The sequence below is a fragment of the Alligator mississippiensis genome, chromosome 4 (assembly GCF_030867095.1).
Source record: "Alligator mississippiensis isolate rAllMis1 chromosome 4, rAllMis1, whole genome shotgun sequence".
Classification (NCBI taxonomy): domain Eukaryota; kingdom Metazoa; phylum Chordata; order Crocodylia; family Alligatoridae; genus Alligator; species Alligator mississippiensis.
Window position 1 is genome coordinate 23,416 of NC_081827.1, and position 27,636 is coordinate 51,051.

The following is a 27,636-nucleotide window of genomic DNA, read 5'->3' on the forward strand; positions in this document are numbered from 1 at the left end:
AAGGCTATATAAGGCTGATACCCACTTGGGTGGGTGTGCTTGCTTTTCAAACGATTGCCAAGCACTGCTTTCTGTGCAGAAATAAAGATTAAGTTGGATCCTTCACCCCTCTGTCTTTACTGCCACAAGCGCACCAGGCATGAACTCACTGTCCTTTGGGGACAACAGCCCATGCATGTGCATGCACGCACACAAGCACACACACACACACTCAGGCCCCACCACAGGGAAAGTGTCAGACAAGGCTGCAGGCAGGCATGCATGGGATCCGAGGCAAAAATGTGCAGCCAAAGGGCGGGGACAGGGAGCAGAACAGAGCCCCAGGCAGCTAGATGGGCAAGGGGGGACTCCCAAGCACAGCACGGGGCACAAGACCCCCCGCATGTATATGCCAGGCAGGCACAGATGCAGGCTGGCAGCTGCAAGTGCACTGCTCCCCACCCTGCACCACACCCGGGACAGGAGATCCGAAACAGCCCGGGGGCGCCAGTCAGCTCGGGGCTCCGCGGCCCGCTGCACGCCCCCCCCCACGGCCGGGACCCGCCGGCAGAGCGAAGCAAGTGGAGCCGGGTGCTCCGGCCGCCAGGAGCGCCCCCAACAGTCAGCAGGACCGTCACCTGGGCGGCACGGGACACGCGCGGGGCCACCGGCGACCCCGGGTCTCCCCCACTACACAGCGAGTGGCCACGAGCGGGGGCAGGACGCGCGCGGAGTCGCGATCTGCTCCCGCTCCGGCCCCGGGGCTCTCCCCACGCGCCCCGCGCAGCTTCCGGCCCCGCCGCCGCACCCACCACGGTGGGGGGCTCACTTTCCCCCCCCAAACTTACCGCACGGAGCCGCTCCCCACCTCCGCTCGCTTGCAGGTGGCCGTCACGTGACGCCCCCCCCCCCAGCCCCATGCAGCCATGCGCAGGAATCCGCGCTCTTCTCGCAGCTCCCGGAAAACCCGGACCGGGGGGGGGGGGGAAGCAGCCGGGATGGACCGGGGCGAGCACCGGGAAGACAGCTCAGCGCCGCCCCCGCGGGCCGCACCGCGTACGGAGGGGACAGCCCGGCTCCACGCTACCCCGGGCCCGGGACAATAGAGCCTCCGCCCTCGGCCACAGGGCCCACTTCGGCCCACGACCCCTCCCTGCCTCGAGGACCCAGGGCCCAGACGCGGGGAGCTCCCCTGCCCGGACCCGTCCCACCCCCCCCTGGCAGCGCACAGGACACGAGAACCCTGCTCCTGCCCCCCACGAGAAAAGTAATAAATACAAAAAGTAAATAAACTCAATGCAGCAGGTACCAGAACCATTTCTCCTTTATTTTATTTTTCCAGGCTGGCCCACAAGTTCCTCTACATGTTACATACAAAAAGCTCAACAGATAGGAGGTGAGCAAACAGCCATGTACAAAACAAACCACCAGGAAGAAAACATTGCCAACCTCACAACAAACAGGCAGAACACAAACAACACAAGGACACACACAAACATCACCAAACAAAGCAAACAACCAACGGAGCACAGCACGATCCCACCACCCCCAGGCAGGCAGCTTCGCACCCCTGTCACCCCACCGAGCACACACATCCTCCTGGCACCTCTTCCACCTCACACTCAGAGTGATGGGTTTCTCTTTATTCTTAACAGTATACTACAGAAAACTATTTTATTTCAGGGTAATTTAGATTATTAAATAGTATTAGCTTTGTAGCTAAACACTAGGCATGACCTGTGGCCTAGCAATCTTGCTGACCACAAGACAGAATGATCTCTAAGCCAGTCATTTTCTTATGTCAAGTGCCTTAATTTCTGCTTTTTCCTAACAAAATGGTTAAGTCTGTGTACTGGGTACCAGCTGCAGCTAGGAGTCAGATAAGATAAGGGGGAGGCCCAGAGGCAAGAAGATGGTACAGCGGAGTACAGGATAACAGATTGCAGTGTGTAAGATAACACTAACTTTTTTCCTCTGCAAAAGTACTGAGATTTGTAATGCACCATGTAAGGAGATGATTACCATAAGTATTACATATTCAATAACCTTGTAGTTGCTTTGTTACAAAAAGTATATAAGACAGCCTCACCCTTAAGTCAAGGCCATTTTACCTCTTTACTCAAGTAAAGACCATAAAACAGCAGATAAACTGCAGTTACCCCTTCACCCGTGTTGTCTAGTCTCTAAGCCAGCTAGACAACGAACACCAGGGAGTTTTCTCCCACGACATCAGCCCAGCACCCAGGCTCTTCGTAACTACTTCTGCTTCTACTCCCCTTCTCCACAGGAGCCATCACCTTGGCTGCACCCCCCTCACACCCAAACACAACGACCAGCAACACCACGCAGGCCCAAGAGGCACTACAAGGCAGGGGCCTTGGAGGGACAAGAAGGTGGTTAAGCTGACAGAGGGAGGGGGGTGCTTCCCAGTTGTGCCTCTGTTGCACAAACGGCTAGTTTCGTGTTTCTGGAGGCTTTTTCCATATACCTCAAGGGAGAGTTATACACACTTAGGCTGGATCCATTTCAACTATGTTTGTTTGCAAACAGATCAACAACGGAGCTCAAACCTCAAAGTCATGTTGACCCCTAGCCATGCCCGAAAATACATTTTTATACCTCTCCTAAACAAGATTCCATTGTGGCAATCTGTCATTTGCTACAGTTTTCTGCAAAGTTTATGTGCAAAGCAGGCAGTAACTAATCTGTGTTCCCACAGGAGTCAGCCTTATCGTGAAGCAAGCATTGTTCAGACTGTTCTCTCCCCCTAACACGACCCCCCGCCTCCTGGCCCCGCAGTGATGTGGGACAGAGAAGAAGAAACAATTTCCAGTTTACAGTTTTCAGCTGAGAAGCCTTTGGTGTAGTGAGATGATACATTTTTGCAATACCTCCACTATGGGCAACAACAAAACAAAGCTGAGTAACAGACGGCTCTGCTTTCCCCATCAGAGAAATTGTCTGGCCAGGCTCCCAATCTCGTAAGGGAACACTCTCTTAACCCTAACGGGGCTCCTATCCCAGCTGAGACTCCAATAAGCAGGAGACGAGGGTGTGGTCTTTTCAGTTTATTTGGCTGAAGGTCCCCTGTCCTCGTAAGGGCAGAGAGACCCCGACTCCAACTCAACACATATTTATAAACTTTCATTACATAAGCCTTTCCCATAACACATGTGCAAAACCCAGCAGAAAATTGCTAAAATGGCATGACTTTGCTCACCCTGCATGGTTGGGCCCAATCACCTTGCTTGTCCGCCAAGATTGACATATCAGCAGCAATCTCAGTGCAAGGTTGCATCAGCCAGCATTGATCCAAGGTCATACACAGGTCACATTAATTTTCTAACAATATTTTCTAACACCCCTTCCAAAGAGAGGGCTCGAGCTTATGGCTCAGAAACCTTCAACATCCTCCTTCCTGCTGTGGTGGGAGAAAACTCCCAGGAGGAGTTTGTTGTCTAGCTGCAATAGAAACCAAGCAACGCAGGTAAAGATTTACTGCCGTTTATTTGCTCGAGCAATGACCATAAGCCAGCAAAAAGCCAAAATGCCCCCCACTCAAGGGTGGGGTGTTCTTTTAGACTTTTTACAATAAGGCAAGACTACAGGGTGTGGTGGGAGAAATCTCCCTAAGGTCCGTTGTCTAGCTGTAATTTGATTGACAGACAACGCGGGTAAAGAAAGACAGCTGTTTATTTGCTCGAGCAAAGACCATAAAGCCAGCAAAAGGCAAAAAGGCCCCCCCTCAAGGGTGAGGCGATCTTTTATATTTTTTACAACAAAGCAAAACTATATGGTTAACAAAAAGCAATACTTGGGGCGGTGTTCTATAAATCTTTGTAACAGCATATTTTTATTAAGCTGAACTAGCACTTTTTAAAGCTAAAAGTTAGGTAACAGTAACATTATGTTAGCAAAACCTTATACAGTAGAAGATATTTTTCAAGGACACAACCAGTAAGCTCAAACAATGGTTTCTCTGTTTTATCTTACTTTTTGCTGTAGCTGATTTTTTTTAGCACACAGACACAGATTCACTTTTTAACTCAGAAAATGCTTGGTGTAGTTAAAATGATTACTTGACATAAGCAAAGGCCTAGCTATCATTCTGCCTTGTGGTCAGCTGCATTGCTAGGCCACAGGTCATGCCTTGTATTCAGCTGTAAAGCTAATACTTCTTAATAATCCAAATTATTGTTAACCTAACAGTATGCTATCAGAAAACTATTCTATTTCAGGGTAATAACAAACTTGCGCACTACAAGGGTTAACCAAAAGCAATACTTGGGCGGTGCTTTACGAATCTTCATAACAGCATATTTCTATTAAGCTGAACTAGCACTTTCTAAAAGCTACAAATTAATTGTGAGAGAAATTGTCTGACCAGACTCCCAAGCTGGTAAGGGAACACCTGCAGACTCTCTTAACCCAAACAGGGCTCGTTTCCCAGCTGAGACTCCAATAAGCAGCAGACAAGGGTGTGGTCTTTTCAGTTTATTGGGCCAAAGGTCCCCTGTCCGCATAAGGGAACAGAGACCCCAACTGCAACTCAACATGTAGCTTTATAAACTCTCGTTACATAAGCTCCTTCATAACACATGTGCAAAACTCAGAGGAAATCAAGAAGATGGCTTGGCTTTGCTCACCCCGCATGGTTAGGCCCAATCACCTTGTTTGCCCGCCTATATTGACAGATCATGGCAATCTTACTGCAAGGTTGCATCAGCTAGCATTGCCCAAAGGTGATACAAAGGTCACGCTGATTTTCCAACAATAGTTTCTAACAATCCCCCCTTACAGCCACAGGCCTATGGCCTGCTGGCCATTTCCCAGGTTTGCATAATATTGAGATTAATTACTTTTTGCTTAACTCAAACTACACAGGCTGTAATTACAGCAATTATTACAATAATAACCAAGATTCCTAATCCCCGTAAAATGTATTCTAAGATATACCTTCCCCACATTCCTAAAGTTGAGGCAATCCGTTCTATTACTGACCAACTTCGCAAAGAAGTCGTGCTGTGTCTCGAATTGTTTTTACTCCAGCAGTTATGTTGTCAGAGTGGTCAGGAATATAGGTGCAGCAGGGTCCTCCTGTGATTAAAGCACATACCCCTCCTTCTCTAGCTAACAAATAGTCTAAAGCGAAGCGATTTTCTTAAGTCATAGCATGGTTGCAAGAAGCCTGGTCTTGCACTAATTCAATGCCCTCTGCTGTGCTATTGGCAATAAGTTCTAACGCATGTGCTAGTTGATTGATGCGGTAGTATGAGGATCTCTGGGGCAAGGTACTGAACCGTCTCTGTAAATGGTATAGTTAACATACCAACAACTTGGCTTTGCAAAGGAGCTGTATATGCAAGACGTGAAACAGCCGTGACTCCAAGCCCAAGTTTTATTAGGGGCGGAGCATCGGATGGAACCTTCCATACATTGCCATACATAAGGACGCTGCAAGGAACTGCAGGGAGCAGACACATTCCAGGGGATGTAACCTTTCTTTTCAGCTTCTTTAGTCCCCACTGCAGTATTGTTAGGCCAAATTAAGTGTGTGGCATTAATGGTTAGTTTACAACCTGGTTGCCATCCTAAAAATCTCTTTTCCTATTCCATGAGGATTTTCCCAACACACCTGGGCAGATAACATGATGTCTGAAAGTACTCTCTCTTTAAAATAAGGATTGTCCTCCCAGGTACTTATTCCAGCTCTATCCGTATCAACCCACTCTGGATTAGAAAAAATCCCTTCCCAAGAGATTAAAGAATAGGGTGGAGAGTTAGTAGAAGGAGACTGTGTACCACATATCCAACCATTAGACAAATTTTAGGACCTGTGCTATAGCTATAGTGGAAATCAGGTAAGTATTATCTTTCCACTGGTCTTCCTGTTCTGTATCGCTTTCCCATAAATAGCCATGGTGTTTTATGCATCAAGAGCAATAATCCTGTTAGGATAGCCCGGTGAAATGCCATTATTAACTTATAACCTTCCCTGCATCCACAGTGAAATACAAACACAAAGTATAACAAGAAAGATAATACAAAGCAAGCTTAATACACGTATCATTTCTATTAAGGAGTCTGAACGGTCCACGATTCTCCGATTCTTTCTAGCCATAAAGGCGGAACAGCAGCTGACCGGTCATTACTTGCCGATACCAGGTTTGAGGCGACCGCGATGAATCCGGCCCTCTTTCTCGGCGATTTTCACAGCAGCGTGTATAGTAAGAAGAACTTGGTACGGACCTGCCCAGACTTGGGCCGAGGCGGTTTTTCGCCGATGTTGTTTTACCCAAACTCAGCGTCCTGATTGATAGGAGTGAAGGTTACAGTCCAGGGGTACCGGCTGAACCAAAGCAGCTGACCTGTGTAAACACTAGAGAGACTCCTGTAAGGATAAAACATAACTAATTAAAGCTTCATCTCCGCCGAGTAAGCTAACATGCAGATTTTCCCATCTCTTATATAACAGGAGCGTGACCAAACAACAACTCGTAGGGGGACAAGGTTGAGAGGCCATTTGGGTTTTGTTCTTATAGCAAACAGCACCCTTGGTAAGGCATCTGACCATTTCAATTTGGTTTAGGAGCAGATCTTTCCTAAAAGGGATTTTATACTCTGATTCATACTCTCTACCTGACCCGAGGACGGAGGGCGATAGGGTGCGTGGAAGTATGTTATTATTCCAAAAACTCTGTAAACTTCTTTTAAAACAGTTTCTGTAAAGTGAGTTCCCCGGTCAGAGTTTATTCCTCCTGGAATGCCGAAATGTGGGATGATTTCTTTTAATACGGGTTTGGCTACTGCTACTGAATCCGCTTCTCGAGTGGGGAAAGCTTCTGGCCATCCTGTTACTTGATCTACCACTACTAGGCAGTGCTTGAAATTTACACCTTTGAGCAAATCCATGTCGTTTTTCAAAGGGTAAATAGGCCCACGGTCGGGCCCCTTGTAATTTTGTGTCTCCTCTGTATTTGTTGAAGGCTCTGCACTCTGAACATTGCAGAGTTATTCGGGCAGCTTCTAGATGTATACCTGGAGCAAACCAGGTGGAGAGGACCTGTTCTGCTATTTCTCCTTTTCCCGACTGACAGCATCTGTGGGCATCCTGAGCCAGACTTCGGAGCAAGGTGCGAGGAGCAATTGGTCTACCGTCTGGCACACGTCACACTGCATCCTTTCCTTGCGCAGCTTCCCACTTTTGGACCCATATAGATACTTCATCCGCTGGGACTTTGTCATAAATAACAGAGACAAGGGTGGAAGAACAACTTGAGATGCAAGGAGACTTCCTTTAGTTTGTAGTGCAGCGGCTCTAGCTACAGCATCTGCGAGATGCTTTCCTTTAGCGATGTCAGTATCTTCTCTGGAATGTCTGGGACCGTGCATTACCGCTATATCACCTGGTAACACGACAGCCTCTAGCAGTTCTTGGACTTCCGTGGCATTGCTGATTACAGCATCAGAGGACGTGATAAAACCTCTTTGTCACCAGGACCGTCCTAGCGCATGACAGATACTAAAAGCATATTTAGAGTCAGTATAGATAGTGACCCTGGAGGCTGTGGCCAATTTGCATGCTCGTCAGAGTGCCGCTAGCTCAGCAGCCTGGGCGTTGGTCCCTGCTGGCAGAGCTTCTGCTGTAGTAGGAGAGCTTCCACTGAATGAGATATTTCAACCACAAGAGAGTGTCCTAACACTAAATCTTGAGCCTTTTGAACTAGCACAGCGGCAGCAGCGACTGCTCTAAGACAGACAATTGCTGCCCTTGCTACAGGATTTAACTGAGCAGAATAGTATGCTATGGGACGATTAGAAACTCCCCATGGCTGAGTTAAGACACCTGAAGCAACGCCTTGATTCTCATGAGTAAGTAGGGTGAAGGGTTTCTGGTCTGTAGTTTATAGAGTAGATTTCTTCCAAGGAGGTGCACTACAGTTCCTTCAGCTAATAGGAAAGCATGAATGGTGGTCAAGGGTCCTATCTGCACTTGTGTTTCAGTGCCACGGGGCACTTGCATAGATTTTCCAATTACTCTCGTAATCTTTTCAGATCCTGAGACTGCAATTCCCGCCCTTTCTGGACATTCTCCCAGTGAGGACAGATCTGCCCCTCTATCTATAAGACATTTATAAATTTTCCTGCTATTTGAAGTGGTACATAAGGGGATGAAGGGGCGCAGGTATACTCAAAAGAGGAAGGTTCCCCTAAATACATCGTGTGGAAGAGCCGCCCCCTTATTTCACTGGGAGTCATCTATATCTTGTTGCAAACTCTGGACCCAGGGATCTGTAGGATCGGTGCTGGCAGCCCGGTTGTTTCCCTGGGTTCCCCCCTTTCTTCCTCCATAAGGGGGAAGTCCCTTAGGGCAGTTTGGGCGTTCTCGTCTCCAATGCCCCAATTGTTTACAATAATTGCACACATCATTGGGGGCAGGTTGATTCATATCTACCCATGTGGGGTTGTGTGTGTGTGTGAAAGTGAATATGTCAGGGTACTTGCCTGTGTGCCACAGACACTTGGGTTCTGTACATGTGTGCTAGACTGTGTCCGCGAGAGCACATATGCATGTGTCAGACACCTGAGTTCCATGTGTGTGTGAGCATGCACGTGTCACAAGCACCTGGGGTCTGGGTACGTGTGTGAGACTGCACATGCATGTGTGCGAAGATGCACATTTGTGTGCAAGTGTGTCACGCACACCTGTTGGGGCACATGTGTATGTCGCAGTGTGTTTTGGGGTTCTGTGCAGGCGCATGTCTGTAAGGGACTCTGAGCAGGCGTGACTGCATGTGTGATGGGGGTGTGCAAATGTCATTACATGTGTACAAGAGCAGGTGTATGACCTGATTCAAACGCTACCTAGTATGTCCTGCTATGGGACTGAAAGTAGGCTCCGAGGAGGCAGGTACAGACCCTGACACTCCTGTTACGGGAGGAGAGGAGCCTGATGGAGGGGTAAAAGGTGCCGGAAGGGCCACGGCCTAAGCGGCCGGGTTTATTATAGCTGGTCCCCTAGTCACCAATGGTGGCATAGCGGGAGAATAAGGGGGAGAAGACACCACAGACGTTGTTGAGCGGCCAGAAGTAATCAGTTTTTTTTTTCCTCTGCAGAATTAAATCCATCAAATCACACCAGAGATACCAATAATCCATTAGTCGGGGATGGGGTTCCTCTAGGAACCCCCTGAGGTACCTTCATTTATCTACACTGAGGGATCCCAACACTGGCCACTGAAGTTCAGGGTTTTTATAAGTGTAGCCGGGCCAGACACTAGTACATAAGGCTATAGCGCGCTTCTTACTCAATTGGCCATGTCCAGATAACTTATTCCAGTTGCTTAACAACTCTCCAAGAGGACTACTAGCCAGAATTGACTGTTTCTGTCCCATCGTCATTCTTGGCGGACATCCCTTTCCCAGATGACCTGATATACTATTAAGCTCCCCAAAAACCCTGCTTTCTTGGCTGCCCTAGACCTAACCAACCTGGAAAGGCAGGCTTCTAGGATGCCTCAAACAGGCTGGAGGACTTATCCAGTTAAAAGGTCAGAAACAGAGACGGTTCCTCGGTGCGCGAATGGAGACATAAAATGCGCCACACAGATTTATCGGCTCAAAAGAGTCGAACGGGCAATTAACTAAAATTGCCTGTGTGCCCAGGTTTGAGGATCCGGAGAACAGACTGGCCTATAACACGTTAGACAAGACATACACAACATATAAAAGACCACACCATGCCAGTAAAATTGAAGGAGTCACCTTATCGTCCCGCCGTGTCTGCAGCCTTAACCCAAGACTCCCGTGGTGAACTCACCTCTGTTACGGCCGGCCGGAGGTTGGGTTTAGGCGGCAGCGGCAGCGCGACGAGCTGGGTGCTCCTGGCTGGCTCGCCAAATTGTGAGAGAAATTGTCTGACCAGGCTCCCAATCTGGTAAGGGAACACCTGCAGACTCTCTTAACCAGAACAGGGCTCGTTTCCCACCTGAGACTCCAATAAGCAGGAGACGAGGGCGTGGTCTTTTCAGTTTATTCGACCAAAGGTCCCCCGTCCTCGTAAGGGCAGAGAGACCCCCGACTGCAACTCAACACATAGATTTATAAACTCTGGTTACATAAGCTCCTTCATAACGCATGCGCAAAACTCAGAGGAAATCACCAAGATGGCTTGGCTTTGCTCACCCCGCACGGTTGGGCCCAATCACCTTGTCTGCCCGCCTATATTGACAGATCATGGCAATCTTACTGCAAGGTTGCATCAGCCAGCATTGACCAAAGGTCATACAAAGGTCACATTGATTTTCCAACAATATTTTCTAACATAAGTAACAGTAACATTATGATATCTTAGCAAAAACTTGCACAGTACTAGATACTTCTTAAGGACACGATCACTGTACTTAGAACAATGCCTTCTTCCTCTTACCTTGTTCCTTGCTGTATCTGGTTTACAGCAGCAAGTGAATCTGTCTGTGTGCATTTTACTCAGAAAATAGTCAACACAGTTAAAATGATTACTTAACATAAGCAAAGGCTCAGCTATCATTCTGCCTTGTGGTCAGCGGCATTGCTAGGCCACAGGTCATGCCTTGTATTCAACTGCAAAGCTAATACTTCTTAATAATCTAAATTATTGTTAGCCTAACAGTAGGCTATCAGAAAACTATTTTATTTCAGGGTAATAACAAACATGCTCACCACACTGCTCAGGGACCAAACCAGACAACCACCCCGCCCCAGCCAAACACACACTGCTACGACAGGCTCCCAGCCCTGTAGGACACGGTAAACATGGCAGTCAGGCAGAATAAAACCCATTGCTCTGACCCAGCAGAACCAGCACCCCAACACCAACAAGAACCCTGCACAAGCAGGTCCAAAACCTCCAACCCCCCAGCACTGCAATTCTCAACCTCACTAGCACAGAAGCCACAGAGGCAGCCCGGGCCCTGCGCCCGGCCGGCCCTTCTGCTTCCATGCTAGCTGGCTCCAGCATTGCCGTGCTCAACAGTTGAAAGCTCTGGGCCTGCTTGCCCAGCGGTTCCTGCAAGTGTCTGGGTGCTCGTCCAACTACAGGGTCACAGGAATGGATTTCACCTCTGGTCACCCTAGGTCCACCCACAGCACAGACAAACTGACCCAAACATACTACTTGCAAACCCCTGGCTCCAGGATCATAAAGCTGAGGACACTCCCAAACCCACCCCACACCCCCACGCACAATCCCAATACAGAAGGGACATTCCAACGTAGCGAGCAACATCCGGCCGGTCCGTGTCTGTCATCCAACACTGTCCCACGGCTCTTCCACGATGCAGTCCTCTCACCTACTTCCCTCCATGCAGGCCAGGACCCTGGCAAGAACACAGAACACACTTTCAGCACAAGGGAAGCAAGGCAAGCACTACACACACCGCGCATCCCAACACCACCAGCCACTGGGCTCTGGCAATTTGTTCCACTTGCAGCCAGGAAGCCGCCTCGACAAGGCAACTGCAGGCTCCGCCACGCAGCCACTACCGAGAGGCTCCAGCCCCTAGAGTCAAATGCACGCCGTACCTGGCCACACGGCTCCTTTTCCAGGCCTCCAGTCATTGCAGCCAATCCTTCTCACCACACAGGGAGCAGCAATCCAACATCTACAGACACAGAGGGGAAAAAAAAGAAAACCCCTCAAATACAAATGCAAAGCTAGACGCATCAAAACAGAAGAAAACCCCGCCCCCCCACACCAACAAAAATGCCCATGGAAAAAGCTCCCCGCAAAACAGGAACAATGCCCCACACGGCTCACACCACAAGTCTCCCAGCTCCGACTGGCACAGCCACAGGACTCCATGCAAGGCGACTCCAAGTAACCTCCCTATTCCTCCAACATGGCCATGGCACCAGGTCTGGGGCTCTTCACCGTGAACCCAACACCTCATCCCACACCACAGGAGCCAGCAAAGCAACACACAGCTGCACCCTCCCATCCCCAAAACAATAATACATCTATTAACACTTGCAGAGCACTGAGACTACAGCACCCCCCCACCCCCTACGTAGGGCACACACAGCAACCCACATGCCCACCAAGGAGACACGAAGCATTAAGACCCCTCTGAACTTCCCCCCCAGTTAAGAGGGCAGAACTTCAGCACTACAGAAAAGTCCCCTCCTTTCAGTCCGGCAAAGAGCAAAGACAGGCAGCAGTGAATTCAGGCACAGTGAACAAAGATGAGACAGGCAGAAACCAGACAAACCATTCCCAGCACTGCGAAGGCCCTCTCGCAACAGCAACAGGCACGCCAACACAAACCCAATCGTCTGGCCCAAAACAACCTAGAAGTGCAAGACCAACACCCAAGTGCCACAGGCAAGCACAGTCTGACAACCCTAAATACACCCTGTGACCAACGGCAGGAGCCCACAACCCTTCCCTCTACAGGACCGTCACCAGCACCACCGAGGGAGGCCAAGAGATGCTCCCCCCAAGCCCGCTCAAATCCACCTCCCAACTTCCACGGACCAAATGTCTCGCACCGCTCCGATTCAGATCTCACCTATCGCAGGCTTCACGCAGCAAGGCTTCCAGCCCAGGGCCACCACACGGGCAGAAGTCTCACGCCGGGCAACCGCAAAGCGAATGCGCCGACATCCATTTCTTTCACCAGCTTCCTCAGGTCACAGGCGCTATATCTCCACCTCTTCTTCCCGATGCCCACTTAGGAGCCTCGAGCCTCAGCCAGATGACTCCCGTACATGTCACCAAAACAAAAATAAATTAGGAAAAGTCACGCGGCACACGGGACTCACAGCCCTGAGGGCAAAAGCAACCCCCGAGAATTCAAAGGCGATACCCCCACCCAGCCTAAACAGGGCACACAGGGTGCAGTCAGACCCCTCCCCGAGGTGGAAACCATTTTAGGTGGCAGGAAAAAACCCACCACAGCCTTCCCTCCAGTCCTGACAAGAGCAGAAAAAGAACAAGTGCTGCAGACATTTTGCAAAGAGGTAGAAAGAGAGAGACACCAGTGACACCCCCAGGCACACAGGACATAGCGCTGTTCCCAAGACTGAAGGGAGGCCTGTAGCAACAGCAAGTCAGGGGCACTAACGCAAACCCAGAGCTCACCCTCAACACACCCCAGAGAGGGGCCAGGCCTGCACCCCAAGTGCCAGGGATGAGCCCGGATCAAACGCCCCACAAGCTCCTTAGACATCTGTCGTTTCTCCTATACGTGGAGTCCGACAGACTCGGACCGGCTGGCCCAGCCCTACACCAGATTACACAGCAGCCCTGGCCAAAGAAGCCCCCCTCTCGACTTGTTGCCCTGGAAGCAAAAAGCTCAGGAGGCTATCGCAAACCAGGGCCGTCCTACCCCACCCACACCGCCCCCAAACAACATACAGCCACCACCCAACCCCCTCCCCACAAACCACTCCCCCATCCCTTTTCTACCTCCATCCTGCGTGTGTGCTGTACGACTCTCCTGGCTCACATACTTCACGCCTGACCAAGGCCTCTGGGACAGGGGAAAAACCACATGTGCCTTGTCAGCCCAAAACACGGACGACAAATAGGTGCAAAGCAAAACGTAGGCGGAAGGTCCTCCCCAAGCCCCAGGCAGATGCAGCCAACCCACCTCACCCACAGACTCAGACCTCACAAAGGCTTCCCTCCGGCCTGCCTGGGCAGGGTGTTCAACATCCAACCCGAGGAAACATCTACTTCACAGCAACCAGACCGTTTGCAGGACACGGCCACCACAGAGAACACATCCCCATCATCAACATCTACTGCTCACCACAGCCATCTTTGTGTTGCTCCTTCTCCAGCCCTCAGCATGTCACTGCCCCTGCCCTGCTCCTCACAACAGAGCTACAGCACAAGCACCTGTGAACATGCACAAGTAAAACCTCACCAAAATGTGCCAAGGCAAAACCAGGCAGCAACAGCTTCCCCCAAAGCAAGCTCTCACCCATCACATGTTCCATGCACCAATGACAGGCAGCTCCATGGTTCATGACTTCAAGATGTCTTCTCTTCTTCTGCCCAATCTCCACTTCTCCTCCCTGCCCCAAAAGTCTTGGTAAAAAGACCCCCTGCTGCAGATAAAGCAGCAATTACCACAAAACAGCACAACTCACAGGCCTCACAGCACTGGCGGCAGGGGCCCCTTCCACCCAAAACCACCCTACTTAGCTCCCACAAAGCTGACAGGATGCAGCAAGACCTGTCTCACAGCTCTCCCCTCCCAACTAAGGGAGGCCATTTACATGTGCGCACACAGGCCTCCCCCTTCACTTCTGGGAAGAGCAAAGAAAAGGACAAAAGAGAAAGAGACAGAAATAGTGCAGTGATGTTGACTCCAAGCCATCCGTGATACCCCCAGACAATTCCCAGAACTGAAGCAGGAAGCTGTGGTAATGGCATCAGCAAGGCAAACACCTAATCCTCTGCCCTGCTAGAGCCTAGACAGAGTCAAGATCTGCACCCATGCCAGAAGCAAACCCTGCTCAAAGGACCAGAAATCGCCCACAATGGAGGGGAACGATTCCCATTCTTTACACCGAGGCAATTGCGGGACTCCCAGGTACACCAGCACAGCCTTGCACCGGTACAGAGAGGGGCCACCCATGGTGCCACAACCTCCTGCCGGAGCATCGCTGGCCCAGGAGCGTGAAGCTCAGTACACCAGGGACTTGTCACCCCACCCCACCCCCCTTCCAGAACAAACACACCTTGCACCATCCTCTCTGCCTCCATCTTCCACCCTTCTCTGCTCAAACTTCTCTCCAAGGACCAGGACCCTGCAAACAGAAATACATTCAACAGCCAGGGAGTCCAACAACGGAAGCAAAGGCACAAAGCTACACAATGCAATCCCATCCCCTGGTCCACACCTCTGAGCTCTCCAAGGCTTGCCTCTGCTGGGACCACAGCACAGCAGCCACAGCATATGCTGGACACACCACCACAAGAAGGACCTTTTCTCTGACACCCAGTACTCACCAGTCAGAAACATCCAGATCGATCTCCAGCCGTCTACCCTACCTAGTCAATGCCCAACACCCAGGACTGGGCTGGAGAAAAACAGAAACCTGCAAGATACAGAAAATCTTCACCAAAACACAAGAACAAAAACATGGAGGCAACTGGCAGATTGGAGAGAAGTCCCACGCTGCTCCAAGTAAGCACTCGCCCACCTACCACAGGGACCACAGATGCATAGGGATCCAGCCAAGAGACACCACAAAGCCAGAGGCCTCAAACCAGGCAACCAGGGACTGACCACACCTCCTGCAGCACCTCTGGGACGCTTCACCCTCTTCCCACAGTCTGGTGCACATCATCGTCCTCAGAAACCTCAGGACAAACACCAAACAAACCCTCCGCCCGCAACAGAGAAGCCGTTACTGCCATCGGCGCAACGCACGCACCTCACTACTAGCACCCGCGGCCCTCCCGCCCAGGGCTCCGACACCAGCCTGCTTTGCCCCGCAGCGCAGACGGGGCGCAGACAGACCCTTCTCTGGGATTCCCCCTTCCTAGCAGGGGATTCTGTTTGCACCTGCCAACGCAGCCCTCCCGCCTTCGCTTCTGGGAAGGACTAAACAAAACACCCCGGTGATTTCAGTAACAAACGTAACAGGACAGACACGCACATGCAGACACGCAAGCAGCAAACATTGTTCCCAGCACCGAAGGGGAGCCTGTGGCAATAGCAACATCCAGGCAGAGACGGACCCAATCCTCTACCTTAGCAAAATCTATGTAGGGGCAAAAATCGACACCCACGTGTCAAAAGTTAATCCGCTACAAGTCCAAAAACTCCCTACACAAAGACAGAGGCTTTCCTCAAGCACAGCAAGACACAACACCCCGGCTGGACCCACCAGCACCAAAATCACAGCTCAGACCCCCAAGGTGCCTGCCCCGCATACTAGACAAACTGACCGGCAAGCACGAAGCTTCAGACACCATCCCACACAGGGGCCTCACACACAACTCGCAAGCAAAGGCCTCCCACACAAACTGCCAACACACCTCTGCCTGCTTCAACCTCCACGGGCATAGCTTGGCTCCACTCCCTGAACCAGCATTCGCTTGCATCCACACAAGCCACAACCCTACAAGGCACAGAACAGACCGTAACCCCAGGAGACACAACCAAACACAAGACAGGACCCATTGGGAGAACTCCCACTCCACACACCCAGCCCTCACCTCAAAGCTCTCGAAGGCAGGCCTGGCCAGGGTGCGCCCCATCCAGCCCTAGGGAAGGGCTCAGCCCCAACAGCCACACCGGGCATCACGCTGTTCCTTCTCCACCCCTCCCTCATCCTGCTCACCATCCTCCCCACACAGGGGACACAGGCACCGCCTGAGGGCACACAGGAAACTTCACTACCAAACAGAAGGGCAGACCGCAAACGACTGCCTGACCGGAAGACAATCCCACGCCGCTACGAGTAACGTCTTACCTGCTGCAGGCTCTGTCCACGCACACAGCTCCACCTGACAGGCAAAGGCCTCGCTCAAGGAGAACCAGAAATGACGACAGGGACACAGCCACCAACTTCTTCCACCTCCTTCTGCATGGTGGTAGCACTAGGTCACTTCACCTCTACCTGATCTCTTCCCCGCTCAGGGTCCAGATATTTGCATCACCCCCCAAACAACAAGCAAGTACTACACGGAACAGTATTCACATCTCAGTACTAAGGAGAGAGATGCACCCGCCCCGGTCTCCAAAAGCAGCACACAGCCGCCACCCCCACACAAGGCACAGAGCGTACAAGCAAACCCCTCCCAAAGGAGGGGACCAATTTACATGCAAACACTCCCATCCTTCCAGCTCTGGGAAGAGCAAAGGAAGAACAAAAAGTGCTGCTGTGATTTTCAACATCGAAGCAGAAAGAAACACCAGTGACACCCCCAGAGAGACAACACAGAGTACAGCTCCCAGAACTGAAGGGAGGCCAGGGGCAGCAGCAACACACAGGCAGAGACTGGCACCCCCCCACCCCCGAGCCAAACATCACCAGAGCAAACCAGCCACTCCACCCCGCTACTCTAAACCAAACCAATTTTCAGCACCCTGTTCCCCCATCTTCCATCACTACAGCACAACATGCCCTCACATCCTTCTCCCCCACAAGATCAAAGCCACTAGAAATCAAACAAAACCCTCATCACCCCAAACAGGGGACACAAGGCAACCTAGTCAGAGCCAAGGTAAGCTCCTCTCCAAACCTCCAGCACCACAACCCACTACCTGAGCTCTCAAACGCTTGCTTCTGGCCAGCCTGAACTGGATATTCACAGGCAATCAAAAACCCACCTAGCTTACACAGGGCACAGCCACCACAGGAGAGCCCTCATCTCCAACAGGCACTGCTCACCACAGCCACAACCACGCTGCTCCTTATCCAGGCATCCTCACAGCCAGAAGACAGAGTGGGGACACACCACCTGCACAGGTACACGCACAAAACCTCCTGGAAACCTGAAAGAACAAGCGTGGAAAAAGTGACAAAGCAGGAAGACAAATACATCGCGCTGCTCCAAGGGAGCTCAGACCCACCACACTCTCCAGCCAGGTGACACAGTAGAGGTAGAGGCCTCGCACCGTGCCAAATCGGGAAATCATAACAGGGCTGCCCACTGTGGGTCTCTTCACCGGGTGAGCGTGATCCCCTGCCCTCCATTGATGCTGACTTCATGAAGGAACATCTTGAAAAGCTGGATACCTTCGACTCAGCCGGCCCTGACAATCTTCACCCCAGGGTACTCGAGGAGCTGGCGAGCATCATAGCCCAGCCTCTAGCGTGGATCTTTGACAACTCTTGGTGCTCTGGTGTCGTGCCCAAAGACTGGAAGAAGGCCAATGTGGTGCCTATCTTCAAGAAAGGGAGGAAAGCGGATCCGGCTAACTATAGGCCCATCAGCCTGACTTCTATCCCGGGGAAGATCTTAGAAAAGTTAATTAAAGAGGCCATCCTTAACGGACTGGCCGACGCCAACGTCTTAAGGGATAGCCAGCACGGGTTTGTTACGGGTAGGTCTCGCTTGACCAATCTCATTTCCTTCTACGACCGGGTGACCTATCACCTGGACAAGGGAAAAGAGGTTGATGTCATATCTTGACTTCAAAAAAGCCTTTGATCTGGTTTCCCACGATCGCCTCTGGCCAATTGTCACCTTGGGTCCTCCAGGATCCACTCGATGAAAAATTGGCTCCGTGGTCGGACCCAGAGGGTAGTAATTGATGGAAGTCACTCATCGTGGTGTCCTGTGACCAGCGGGGTCCCCCAAGGCTCTGTCCTTGGATCCATACTGTTCAACATCTTCATTAACGACGCGGACACTGGAGTCAGAAGCGGGCCGGCCAAGTTCACCGACGACACCAAACTTTGGGGCAAAGCATCCACGCCAGAAGACAGGCGGGCGATCCAGGCTGACCTGGACAGGCTCAGCAAGTGGGCGGACGATAATCTGATGGTGTTCAACGCCGATAAATGCAAGGTTCTCCACCTTGAGAAGAAAAACCTGCAGCATCCTTATAGGCTCAACAGTGCTACGTTGGCTAGCACTATGGAAGAAAGAGACTTGGGGGTCATCATTGACCACAAGATGAACATGAGCCTGCAGTGCGATGCTGCGGCTATTAAAGCAACCAAAACGCTGGCTTGCATCCACAGATGCTTCTCAAGCAAATCCTGGGACATGATTCTCCCCTTATACTTGGCCCTGGCGAGGCCGCAGCTGGAGCACTGCGTCCAGTTTTGGGCTCCACAATTCAAAAAGGATGTGGAGAAGCTTGAGAGAGTCCAGAGAAGAGCCACGCGCATGATCAGAGCTCAGGGAAGCAGACCCTACGACGACAGGCTGAGAGCCCTGGGGCTCTTTAGCCTGGAAAAGCGCAGGCTCAGGGGTGATCTGGTGGCCACCTATAAGTTTATCAGGGGTGACCGCCAGTATCTGGGGGAACCTTTGTTCACCAGAGCGCGCCCCAAGGGATGACGACTAGGTCGAACGGTCATAAACTACGACAAGACCGTTTCGGGCTGGACATAAGGAAGAATTTCTCTACTGTCCGAGCCCCCAAGGTCTGGAATAGCCTGCCGCCGGAGGCGGTTCAAGTGCCTACACTGAACACCTTTAAGAGCAAACTGGATGCTCATCTTGCTGGGATCCTATGACCCCAGCTGACTTCCTGCCCTTTGGGCGGGGGGCTGGACTCGATGATCTTCCGAGGTCCCTTCCAGCCCGAATGTCTATGAAATCTTCCCAGTGGCTGCTTCATAGGCCTGCAACCTTCACAAGATGGCTCCTCCACACACGTAAGGAAAAGGCAATTGGCACTATCGACAACTCCGAGGCTTCGCGGCACCGGGGACAACGGCCGCTCCCTGCCGAGACGCCGCACGCGACTTATCCCCTACGCCCCAACCCCCGGCCAACAGCTGTCACAGGACAGCCAGACCCCTCAGGACTTTCCCTTCGATAGCAAGGGAAGCAATTTAGGTGTGCAAACACAGGTCTCCTGCCAGATCTGGGAACAACAGAAAAAGGCTGCAACAACTTTCAAGACAACAAGACAAACAAAGGCACATGGACAGAGGACAAGCCAGTCCCAGCACCGGTGAGAGAGCCTGTGCCAAGACAGCCAGGTAGGCAAAGACGCACCAAACTTCTGCCCCGCCAAAACCTGGAGAGGGCCAGACACCGGCACCCAAGTGTTGTAGCAAACACAGCTCAAGGAGCCAAAAAACCGGCTGGCAGGAACAGGCACGCATTCTCAAGCCTCGTGAAGAGCCGCACGAGGGGCCCCTGGACACAGCAGGCCACCGCAAGAGATGAGAGGAAGCTCAAATGCCGCAACACCCTGCTCCAGCATCTCTGACTGGGATCACCTAACACAGACACCATGCCAGACCAGGGCCTTCCAACCACACCCAGACACCGCCCGCCCCAACCCACCCCACCTCCCAGCATCCTGCTTCTCTTCCTCCATTACCACTGTTCTGCTCCGCTCCTTAGCCCTCTTCCTTTTCCTCCACACATACCAGGACCGTACAGAGAACAGACAACAAGTGATCAGCCCAACAAGCAGAACTAAACACAGGATGAGCAAACCGCTGAGCAAGTCCCACAACACACAGCAAGCCAACAGAGCACCTCATCACACTGCAAAGGGCACACAGAGGGCACGCAGACACCAGGGCGAAGGCCTCAACCCAGAGAACCGACACGCGCCACACGTGGCATCGCAGTGCTCCGTCACCCCTTGCGCAGCCTCGCTTGCCATCCCTTCCCCACGGGAGGCAAGCGCCTGCCGAGGACGCAAAGGAAAACCTCGGCGCAACGAGCACAGAAAACAACAAAGGGCAAAGCACAAAAACCTGCCAGACCTGGGCAACCCCACACTGCTTCAAGCAATCATTTACCAACTGCAGGATGTGCCCATTCAATGCCAACACACCATGCAACAGCCAACTCCTACTGCTTCATCCTCCATGGGCACTAGTCCACTCCACCCCCTGAACCAGCATACATTTCCCTGCACACGGGCCAGGACCCTAGAAGGAAGAGAACAGGTAGTCACTCCAGGACCACAACCGAGGAGAAGGAACCCACAGTACAACTCCCACACCGCACACCCGCTCCCCGGCTCAAAGGTCTCCGAGGGGCGCCCGGCTACAACGCCTCCCATTCAGCCGCAGAAAAGGCTTTAGCCTCGGGACAGCCCTCACCGTGCCTGGCATTATGCCGCTCCTTCTGCAGCCCTCACTTGTCCCTGCTTTGCTTCGTCTCCTCTCACAGGATGCAGGAACCTCCTGACAGCACATGGGGAAAGTTCACTACCAAACAAAAGGACAAAGCACAAGCAACTGCCCCAAACAAGCAACATAGGGTGCATTCAGACCCCTCCCAAAGGAGGGGACCAATTTAATTGCCAACACAGCCCTCCTTCCAGCTCTGGGAATAGGAAAGCAAGAACAACAAGTGCTGCACTGATGTTCAAAATCCAAGTAGACAGAAACACCAGTGACAAACCCAGACAGACAGAACAAAGTGCCCTTCCCAGAACGGAAGGGAGGCCAGCAGCAGCAGCAGCAACAGGCAGGCAGAGGCAGAGAGACAGGCACCCGCTCCTCTGCCCCACCACACCCAGGGACAAGATCTGCATCCAGATCCCAGGGGCAAACACTGAAACCACCTATATACTCAAAGGTTATTGTCAGCCTGTACAAAGAGAGCCAGGACACACACACAGGCTAAACCCAACCCAGGCTTAAACCACCCAGCTCTGGGGCACCCCAGGAGGCCAGAACCCTGCTGGAAACAACAAGCGCCAGACACTATCAGACACTAGGCGTTTGCTCCCTCACCCAAAAAACCACAGGGAAGAAACCACTCACCACCACCCCACCACCCCTCCCTAACCAAGCCCACTTTTAAGTATTCTGTTCCTTCATCTTCCAACACTGTGGCACAGTACTCCCTGTATCCTTCACCCCATCAAGATAGACTATGCTGGAAAAAGAACAGAAACCTAGCCAGCCCAGAGAGCAGAAGAAACGGCACAAAGCTAGAGACAGGGAAAGCTCCTCTGCAAACACCCGGCAGACACATCCAGACCCACTACTCGCTAGCTGAGCTCTTAAAGGCTTGCCTGTGGCCGCCCAGAGCCAGATAGTCACAGCGCATCAAAAAGCAATGCACCACAGCAACCACCATACACACAGTACATCCTGCAAACATGATAGAACAACTGTGAAAGAAACGGTCAGACAGGGAAACGAAGACATCGCACCGCTCCGAGGAAGCTCAGACGCACCGCAGGTTCCAACCGCGTGATACCGCAGGGCCAGGGGCCTGACGCCACACAAATTGGGACGTCAGGAGACAGCTGTGCGTTTTCTCCTCCGCCATCTCTGGGGCTCTTCACCTCTTCTTCCAGTCTCTGCTTCACAGTCCTGAAGCCTTGGCAAGAGGACTCCTCCACAGACAGACAAAAGAGACACACTTGCCACTGTTAACAACTCAGAGGCCCCATGGCACTGGAGGTAGCAGCCCCTCCTGCCAGGACTCCATGGGCAACTTTTGTTATTTTTTTGTTTTTTTAAACCACCTGATCCCGTAGCTGCGAGGGTGCAGGCAGAGCCCTCTCAGGGCTTTCCCATAGCAAGCAAGGGAAGCACTTGAGACGTCCAAACACAGGTCTCCTGCCAGTTCTGGGAAGAGCAGAGAAAGACTGCACTGACTTGGAAGACAACACGACAAACAGAAAGGCACACGGACACAGGACAAGCCATGCCTGGCACTGCTGGGACAGCCTGTAGCAAGACAACCAGCTAGGCAGAGACACACACCAAACTTCTGCCCCCGCAAAATCTAGAGAGGGTCAGACACCAGCACCCAAATGTTGGACCAAACCCAGCTCAGGGACCCACAACACTTAGTGCCAGAGGCAGGCAGGGATACTCAAGCCTCATGTACAGCCAGATGAGGGACTCCTGGCCAGAGCAAGCCACTACTAGAGATGAGGCAAACCTCAAACCCGACAACACTCTGCCTGAACCTTCCCACCACACCCAGACAGCCCCGCTATCCCAAACGCAAAACATCTTTTAGCATCCTGATCCTCAGGGGCCCTTACCCTTTCCCCTCACCATTCCCTCCATGTACACCAGGAACCTAGAGAATAGAGAGAACAGGTATTCACCCCAAGTGGAAGAACAAAACACGGGTGAAGGGAACCACCGGGGGAATTCACACCCCACACATGCAGCCAAGGGAACACCTCAACACACTGCACAGGGTAGGCAGACAGCAGGGGGAAGGCCTCAGCCCTGAGAGCCAGCAGCCACCACAGCCGGCATCACACTGCCACACCAGCCATCGTGCATCCTAACCCTAACTCTCCCCATCCCAGAGGCACGCGCCTGCTGTGGGCACAAAGGAAAAACCTCACCACAAAGACCCATAAAGGGCAAAGCAGAAATACCTGCCAGACTTCACAACCCCAGACTACTCCAAGCAAGCTCCTTACCTACTACTGGATCTACCCATCTAATGCCAACACACCTCACAACACCCTGTTCCTCCCCAACTGCTCAGCTCCACTCCCTGAACCAGCATTCACTTCCCTCCACACTAGACAAGATCCTACAAAGGGACAGAACAGGCAGTCACCCCTAGGGGCACAAGTGAACAGACAGAGGGACCAACAGGTACAATTCCCACCCCACGCACCCAGCCCTGAGCTCAAACCTCCCCAAGGCATGCCTGGCCAGGGTGCACCCATCCAGCCAGGACAAAAGGCTCACCCCCAGACGCAGCACTCGCCCAACCTGGCATAACGCTGCTCCTTCTCCAGCCCAGTCTCATCCCTGCTTGCCTTCCTCTCCACACAGGGGTACACAGGCACCTCCTGAAGCCACACGCAAGTGCAAAGCACAAGCAACTGCCCTACTGGAACACAATCCCACGCCGCTCAAAGTAGCATTTTACTCGCTACAGGCTCTGCCCCCAAGTCCACCCGCAAGTCACCACGTGTGCGCAGCCGCCCGCTTCCTCCACTTCCTAAATGGTCGCGGCTCTACGTCGCTTCTCCTCTATCTCAAGCTCTCTTTTGCTCGCAGTCCAAACATTGGCATTACCCCAAAACAACAAGCAATTACTACATGGGACAGTATTCGTATCTCATAGTACTGAGGGGAGACACCTTCCCCTCCAAACCACTCCCAAAACAAAGTAGGCAGGGTGCAGTCAAGCCACTCCCCAAAGGGGGAACCAATTTAGGTGCCAACATGGCCTTCTTTCCAGGTCTAGGAAGAGCAAAGGAAGAACAAAGGAAGTGCTAGAGTGGTTAAAACAAAAAACCAAAACGAAGAAAAGCCACAAACAAACAAGGAAGGAACACCAGTGACAAACCCAGAGAGACAGAACAAAGCGCAGTTCCCAGAACGGAAGGGAGGCCAGTGGCAGCGGCAACAGGCAGGCAGAGGCAGAGACGCACACATGCGCTCCTCTACCCCCGCACATCCAAGGGCAAGATCTGCACCCAGATGCCAGGGATAAACCCTATATAGCCAAGGGCAATTCTGAGACTTCACACAAACACAACAACTCACAACCAGGGTAAAATCTAATCCAGGGTTATACCACCCAGCTCTAGAGCACACTTGGTGCCCACAATCCCCTCCGTCACCATCACTGCCCAGGAAGCATGGAGCTCTAGACACTATCCCACACTAGGTATTACCTCCCCCACCTGAAAATCACCAGGGCAAATCCCACCCCTGCAACTCTAACCCAGCCCACCTTTCACCATCCTGCTCCTCCACCTTCCATCATCACGCCACAACATGCCCTTGTATCCTCCTCCCCTGAGATCAACGCAGCTGAAAAAACAACAAAAACCTCATCAGCTCTAAGAGGGGACACAAGGGCACAAACTCGGAGGAAGAAAGCTCCTCTCCAAACCCCCACCACACACATTCAGCCCCACTACCCACCAACTGAGCTCTCAAAGGCTTGCCTGTGGTCACCCGGAGCCACATATTCACAGCAATCAAGGAGTCACCAATCACAGCAACCGCCACACATACGGCGCAACCACCACAGGAGACCCCTCATCTCCTACAGGCACTACTCGCCACAGCCACAACCGTGCGGCTCATTCTCCACTCAACCTCACAGCTGGAAAGGGGAGGGGGTACGCCACCTGCAAAAGGTACACGCACAAAACCACCTGGAAACACGAAAGAGCGAGTGCGAAGAAGCGGTCCGACAAGAAGACAAATACGTCGCGGTGGTCCGAGGAAGCTCCAACCCGCCGCGGGCTCCAGACGGGTGACGCCACAGAGGCAGAGGCCTCACACGAGACAAAATGGGAAGGCGTGAAAGGGCTGCCCATTTCCTCCGCTGCCACCTGTGGGTCTCTTCACCTATTCTGCCAAGTGTCCGCTTCACAAGCCTGAAGCCCTGGCAAGATGGCTCCTCCACACGCACATTCACAAAGAGGCAATGGCCACTATCAACAACTCAGAGGCCTCACAGCGCTGGGGACAGTGCACCCTCCCTGCCAACACTCCCAAGCAAATTTATTTTACCACCGCCCCCCATAGCTGTGAATATCCAGCCAGAGCCCGCTCAGGAGTTTCCCTCAGCAAGCAAAGGAAGCAATTTTAATGTGCAAACGCAGGTCTCCTGCCAGTTCTGGCAAGAGGAGAGAAATGCTGCAGCGACTCTCAAATCAACAAGACAAACAAGAAAGCACACGGACACAGGACAAGCCATTCCTGGCACTGGTAGGAGAGCCTGTGGGAAGACAAACAGCTAGACAGAGACGCACGCCCAACTCCTGCCCCAACAAAACCTGGGAAAGCCAGACACCGGCACCCAGATGTTGGACCAAACCCAGCCCAGGGAGCCAAAAAAGCTAGTGGCAGGGGCAGGCGGGGATGCTCAAGCCTCACGCAGAGCCAGATGAGGGACCCCTGGCCACAGCAAGCCACCGCAAGGAACAAGGGAAACCTCAGGTTCCGCGACACCCCGGCTGACCGTAACTGCTTGCACTAATTGAACTCATGACAACGTCCCACACCAGGGCCTTCCCACCACACACAGACACCCCCACCGTTCCACAGCACCTTCTAGCATCCTGCTCGTCTTGCTCCCTTACCACTGCTCTGCTCCAGTCCCTCGCCCTCTCCCTTCTCCTCAGTGGCTTCCTTCTCCTGTGTTTACTTCTGCTCCTTGGGCTGAACTCCAGTCCAGGGTCCTGATCTTTGCGGAGGCATTCCCACCCTACACGTCCAGCCAAGGGACCACCTCTCCCCACCACTAAGGGCACACACAGGGTATACAGGCACAAGGGGAAAGGCCTCACCCCTGACCGCCAGCACTTGCCACACCTGGCATCACTCTTCTCCTCCAGCCCTCAAGCATCCTTGCTTGCCATCCTCTCCCCATACGGGAGACAGGCACCTGCTGAGGCAGCCAAGGAAAAACCTCAGCACAACTAGCAACAAAGAGCAAAACAAAAACTAACTGCCAGACTCCAAAAACCCTAGACCGCCCCACGCCGTTTCGTACCAATTGCCAGAACTGCCCATCCGGCACCGACACGCCGTGCGGCATCGAGTTCCTCCTGCTTCACCCTCCGTGGGCGCTGCTCAGCTTCACTCCTTCAACCGGCAGTCATTTCCCTCTGCACAGGTCAGGACCCTGCAAGGGACAGAACACGCAGTCACCCCAAAGGGGACAAATGAACAGAAGAAGAAACCCACAGGTACAATCCACACCACACACACCCAGGCCCCAGCTCACAGCTCTCCAAGACGTGCCTGCCCAGGGTGCACCCATCCATCTGTGAGAAGGGCCTCACCCCAAGAGACAGCACTCATGGGACCTGGCATCGCGCTCCTCTTCCTCCGGCGCACTCTCCTCCCTCCTTGCCATCCTCTCCACACAGGGGAGGCAGGGACCTCCTGAGGGCACACAAGAAACGTCACTGCAAAACAAAATGGCCAAGCACAAGCAACCGCCCCGTGGGAAGACCACGCCACACCGCTCCAAGTAACATCTTACTCACTACAGGCTCTGCTCATGCACACAGGTCCACCGAACAGGCAGAGGCCTCCCTCCAGGTGACCCAGAAGCGAGCATGGCTGCACGACCACCTGCTTCCTCCACCCGCTTCTACCTAGCGCTGGCTCTAGGTCTCTTCGCCTCAGCTCTTCTCCACTCACGCTCGACATATTAACATCACACCCAAAACAACAAGCAATTACTACACGCAACAGTATTCACATCTCATAGTACTGACAGCAGAGACAACGCCCCCCACCCCCAGCAGCCTAGGACACCGAAAGCATAACACCCCCACTCGCACGCGAGGCACACAGGGTGCAGTCAAAGCCCACCCAAATGAGGGGATCAATTCAGTTGCAAACACACCTATCCTTCCAGCTCTGGGAAGAGCAAAGAAAGAAAGAAGAAGTGCTGCTGTGATTTTAGATATCAAAGTAGAAAGAAACACCAGTGACACACCCAGAGACATAGGACAGAGTGCAATTCCCAGAACTGAAGGAAGACCAGTGGCAGCAGCAACAGCCAGGCAGAGGCGGACACGCACGCACCCGCTCCTCTGTCCCAGCACATCCAATGCTGTCACCTGCACCCAGAAGCCAGGGGCAAACACTGAAACCCCTAATATACTCAAGGACAATTTCCAGCCTTTACAAGGAGTCAGGTCTCACCACCAAACTAAACCCAATTCAGGCTTACACCCCCTGCTCTGCAGCATCCCTAAGGGCCACAAGTCCCTGCTTCAGCATCACTTCCCAGACAGCACGCAGCTCCAGACCCCATTACGCACAAGGCGTTTCCTTCCCCACCCAAACACGACCAGGGAAAACGCAACCCAGCCTCCCACTTTAACCCAGCCCACCTTTCGGGATCCAGTTCCTCCATCTTCTACCACCACCGCAGAAGCCTCGCTTCTGTTCCTCTCCCCCACGACATTGAGGCCACTGGAAAAAAAACAAAAACCTCATCAGCCCACCGAGGGAATGCAAGGGCACCGACTCGGAGATAAGGGACGTTCCCCTCTCCAAACCCCCAGCATACATCCAGCCCCCCTATCCACT

At 52.6% G+C, this 27,636-nt stretch overlaps 1 long non-coding RNA gene across 37 annotated transcripts in view; it reads right to left on the reverse strand.

Annotated features, from left to right (window-relative positions):
* Window positions 1–1,285: 1,285 nt before the first annotated feature.
* LOC132249912 (uncharacterized) overlaps window positions 1,286–27,636 on the reverse strand; it is a 47,677-nt gene continuing 21,326 nt past the window's right edge. For 22 of the 37 annotated variants that reach the window (XR_009461401.1, XR_009461399.1, XR_009461398.1 and 19 more), the window contains 12 exons: window positions 26,580–27,519; window positions 26,373–26,475; window positions 26,081–26,212; window positions 14,981–15,069; window positions 14,710–14,778; window positions 13,947–14,073; window positions 13,773–13,861; window positions 13,427–13,490; window positions 12,528–12,717; window positions 11,542–11,621; window positions 11,204–11,336; window positions 1,286–6,370 (listed from right to left, as the gene is read on the reverse strand). This is a non-coding gene — a long non-coding RNA (uncharacterized LOC132249912). Of the gene's footprint in view, window positions 6,371–11,203; window positions 11,337–11,541; window positions 11,622–12,527; window positions 12,718–13,426; window positions 13,491–13,772; window positions 13,862–13,946; window positions 14,074–14,709; window positions 14,779–14,871; window positions 15,070–21,791; window positions 21,978–25,874; window positions 25,976–26,080; window positions 26,213–26,298; window positions 26,476–26,579; window positions 27,520–27,636 lie in introns of all 37 variants that reach the window. The other 15 variants (XR_009461411.1, XR_009461409.1, XR_009461405.1 and 12 more) reach the window with 15 other exon arrangements.